At 41.5% G+C, this 4,797-nt stretch overlaps 1 pseudogene; it reads right to left on the bottom strand.

Moving 5' to 3' along the window:
- Positions 1 to 2,515: 2,515 nt before the first annotated feature.
- On the bottom strand, positions 2,516 to 3,689 carry LOC118678936 (annotated as a pseudogene).
- Positions 3,690 to 4,797: the final 1,108 nt, after the last annotated feature.

Genomic DNA, 4,797 nt, shown 5'->3' with positions numbered 1-4,797 from the left:
TGTATCTAACAGTACTAAATGTATTTGAAAGTATTGGTGATCTTATGTTAAATTTCATTTATTTTATTTTCTTAATCTTCACCTGAGGATACTTTTTATTGATTTGAAAGAAAGAGAGAGAAACATTGATGTGAGGGAGAAACACTGATAGGTTATCTCTGGAAAGCGCCCCGACCAGGGATTGAACACTCAACCTTTTGGTGCACAGGCTGAGTGCACCAAAGGTTGAAGCTCCAGCCGACTCAGCCACCGTATTTCAGTTTTATAATCGGTTTGAGTGAAATATGTATGAATCAAAGCTAATACACTGAGAGGTGGTCTGTGTTATTCAAGGAGACTGGACTCTTCTGTAAAAGAAGAGACGTTATGTCTTCACACTGTTTGCTTAGGACTCTTATCTTAGCTGAAGGTCACAGTGTCTGGATTTAAGTGTCTTGGTGTCTGTTTTCTGTGCAGAGAAAATGAACATTTCTCTACATGTTTCTGATGGATTAGCATTGTGTGATAGTTCCCTGAAGGCGTCTACATTTTATTGCGAGTTATGAAATGAGAATATACAGAAGAAAATCTCCCATAGTGTGGTTTCAGTGTTTGCAGTGTAGAATAATCTTCCTGTCTGGAGATGTTATAAAATGATAAAGTTGGGTTGAAAGGGGAAAAAAATGAACACCTAATTGGTTCTTTGCCCATTTTTCTAGTGTGGCATGAGAATCAAATTTTAAAATAGAAAAGAAAAAGTCAAAATGAGTTGAGAGTAGGCTGAATAGTTTTCATTTACTTTTGTTTAAGAAACTCAAGAGTTAACACGTGCCCTCACAGTAGAAAAGATTATATGCAGCAACTTTCCTTTTCCAAAATGCATTTTTCCCCTTTAAAACAGCTTCCAAATTTTCTTAATCAGTACACATAAAATCTTTCAAAATCATATTGAAAATTGAGGATGTTTTTACAACCCAAAAGGATATGAAAGTATATAAAATATTAAACAGGATAACTAATATAAATTTTTCCAAAAAAGCATGCTTCTCACCGAACACATGCATAATTTAAAAATATGATTTAAGAATGAAGCAGGGACATCTTCCAGCTAAGATGAAATAACAGGCACTGGGTTCATTTGCCCCCCTTGAAGCAACTAAAGAAACTCTAAAAATGTAAGAGAGAACAGTTCTCAAACTTTGGACACCAGGAAACAGGACAGGGATCTCCAGAGAGAGGTTACAGAGGAAGCCAGTCCTAAAATTGCCCCTTTCTTTATAATAGAAATGTCAATCAAATTCACTATTGACAATGAATTGACAAACTCACTTAATCCCTTGAATTTCCAGGCTGCAACACAGGGAAAGGAAATCCAGGGAAGCCCTGCGATCTCCCTGAGCTAAGAAGATGGAGATGGGCCCTGGCCAGGTAGCTCAGTTGGTTGGAGCTTCATCCCAATACACCAAGGTTGCAGGTTCAATTCCCAGTCAGGGCACATACTAGTACAAGAAGCAACCAATGAATTTATAGGTAAGTGGAATAACAAATCAATTTCTCTCTCTCTCTCTCTTTCTCTCTTTCTCTCTTTATAAATACATTAAGGAGAAGGAGAAGGAAGAAGAGAGGGAGGAGGAGTAAGAAAGGGAGGAGAAGGAGGGGAAGGAGAAGGAGAAGGGGAACAAGAGGGGAAAGAGGAGAAGGGAGGGGGAGGGGAGGAGATGGGAGTCTGATGAGGCCAAGGAGGCTAGAGTTTGCAAGAACACTGGAGAGGAGAGAAATGCACAGGAAAGGCAGGGCATTGTGCCTGAAGGCCTGCAGGAGGCCCCTTCCTTTCTTCATCTGAGTGCTCCTGAGTGCAGACAAGAGGAAATTGCCCAAAGCTAGAGCAAGAACCACAGAAAAAGCAAACAGGACAATCTCTAGAGCACACTTAGAAACAGGAATAGATAAATCAAAGAACTTATCTATCTATATAAAAGGCTAATATGCTAAGTGTCCCATCTGATGGTTGCTATGACATGCACTGACCACCATGGGGCAGATAATCAACGCAGAAGCTACCATGATATGCACTGGCATTTACAGAGAAACGGCAGCGTGGAGCTGGCACAGACAAAGCAACACTCGGCTTCCCCCAAGTGGGACACAGGCCCCTCCACCACCCAGAGCTACAGCCCACCAAATCACAGCTGATGTTGCCGAGACCCCATGGAGCAAAATGCGGCCCACAGCCCAGCCCCGCCCGGAAATGGTGGCTGTGGGCGCCAGGCAATGATGGTAGCAACACGGGCTTCCTTTCCTAGTGACTAGCGACGAGCCTCCTTGCAATTTCTTCAGCCCAGGAATATGACTTGCTTTACAGCCAGGTGGAAATACTTTACACTTACAACACTTAACCAAATGTCTGTGAAGCATTTTCCCATGCCTCATCTCATTTGATCCTCACTGAAGTCCTGGAGTAGGTAGATAGGAGACTCGGTGGAATCCTATTTTCTTTTCATTAGCTGGAAAATGGAGATTTTTTTTTTTTTGAGGGTAGAAATATCGCTTTATTTGAGAAGCTTACATCCAAATTACTTTTACGTGCTTTAAGAAGTCCTATCAAGCACCCAAGAAGAAAACATATACAGCTTCCACAGGAATAAAGACAAAAAAAAAGAAAAAAGAAAAAAAAATGGGCTTGATGATTGCCCCAAATGATACTTCCTAAAAGAAAAAAATGAAATATTTAACATTTCTTCTTTTGAGGCAAGGCAAGCGAACTGCACACATCATAGGTAAAATTTTCTTACTTTACAAAGAAGGACTGTGATCCTGTTTTGATGCATATGAAATACAAAAAACAAAACAAAATCCACTCTTCTGATCAAGATGAAGGAAAAAACAACCATTCTTCAACATTTCAATTCTCACGCAATGAAATCCAAAGGTCTGTTGAATCCACCTTTGCAATTCATGTCCTGCATAATCAATCTAGGTGAGTAATTCAGGAGAGATCTATTTTAAATCTATAATTTTAGCCTTGGCCGGTGTGGCTCAGCTGAATGAGCGTAGTCCCGTGAACTGTGGTGTCTCCGGTATGAGTCCCGGTCGTAGCGCATGCTTGAGCCGCGGTATCGGTCCCTGGTCGGGGTGCGTGAACGATACCGCCTATCATTTCTCTCTCGTGCTTCTCTCTCTCTCTCTTCTCTTCTCCTCTTCTCTCTCTCTGTATTTCTGAGATATATTTACGGCATAGGCATTTACACAGCCAACCAACCCTTTTCCTTTTGTTGAGTCAAAGGCGGAAAATCCCATTACCTTCATCATTTCTATTTCTTCTTCTGGTTTGCCCTCTAAATCTTCTTCTTTGCTCTTTGTTTCTTTCTTTTCCTCATCTCTTCTTTCTTCCAGTCGAGAAGGAGAAGGAGATGTGGATCTATGTCGTCTTGGGGATCTGGAGCGTCTTCCATGCGGGGACCCAGAGCGGCTCCTTCTCAGCTCTCTCTCCCGGGACGGAGACCTTTCCTGGCGACTGGGTTCTTTCTCCGGTGAAGTGGATGGGGACCGCTTATGTTCGAGCCCCAGACCCTCCAAATTGCTTCCAGACTCACCCCCCTGAGGGGAGCGGGAGCGGGAGCGGCTGCCGCTGCGACTGCGGCTGCGGCTGCGGCTTTGGCTGCGGCTGCGATCCATTTGGAAGGCTCCTCTACCTCACAACGCCTCGGAAACGACTGGAAAATGGAGATTTAGAAACTTATCCCGACTGAAAAGAAGAAATGGTGGACCTTGAAAATGACTTCAGGTTTTGTCACTGAACAGAATATAGTCAAACACTGCTGCAGTTAAATATTTTACCCTTTGTTCTCCCTGTGTGATCTATAATAATAATCTGCTTCGTGTTGCTATTTACTGCTCTGTTGTTGACAATTACCCGAAAGAGAAGTTGTGGTGCTTCACTGGGCTGGAAAAAGTTTAGCCAAATCAGAAATTGGGTCTAATTAAGCAAGTTTATTCTGTATCTATAAAAGGCTCTAAGTTGACTCACACATGCACAATACATATAAAGCTCTTGCTGGCGCCAATCGCACGTGTGTGTTTCCATCTGTCATTGTCAATAGTTAATTTGGTTGACACTTCTTTATAAAGAAAGGGCAAATAGTGATATTAAAATATTTCTTCCAATTAATTTCCCTTCCATGTGCATGAATTCATGCACTGGACCACTAGTATACTTATATGCATAGCCCATGGACATGGGCAATAGGGTGGTGAAGACCTGGGGGGATTGGTTAGGGGCTTGGAGCAGGGGGGAGGAAGGGAGAAAATTAGAGACATCTGTAATATACATATATATGGAATAGGTCATAATTCCTGAAGCCAAAGTGGAAAATCTCAAGATTAACTGTGCATTTAGTAGAGAAATTATAAGTTATTAGCTCAGAAGTGGAGTCAAATTAGCTTTAAACTAAAGGCTGCTACAGTGCCCCCCACAAAGCTTCAAGCAAGTCTTGAGAGGATCAATGTGTTTCTGATTAGTTTAACTGCAACACAAATAGTTTAAGGATATTTATTTATAGGGTTGTAAAGATATTCAGCACTAAAACAGGAAAATTCACCATCTCAGGCATCCAGTAAAATTAACAGGAAAACAATGAAAAGGAATCAACCCATTGAAATAGATCCAAAAGTGGAAAAGGTAATAGCATTAGTAGACAGGGACGTTAACCTAGTTGCTAAGTCTGCCTTCCATATGTTCAAGAAGATAGCGGAAAGATTGGACATAGTTAAGTGGCGTCATTAAAAATACAATAAAGACCCAAATCAAATGACTGGAGG

The sequence above is a fragment of the Myotis myotis genome, unplaced genomic scaffold (assembly GCF_014108235.1).
Source record: "Myotis myotis isolate mMyoMyo1 unplaced genomic scaffold, mMyoMyo1.p scaffold_m19_p_21, whole genome shotgun sequence".
NCBI lineage: Eukaryota > Metazoa > Chordata > Mammalia > Chiroptera > Vespertilionidae > Myotis > Myotis myotis.
Note: the sequence above shows the minus strand (reverse complement) of the source record. Positions and strands in the feature narration are given on the sequence as shown.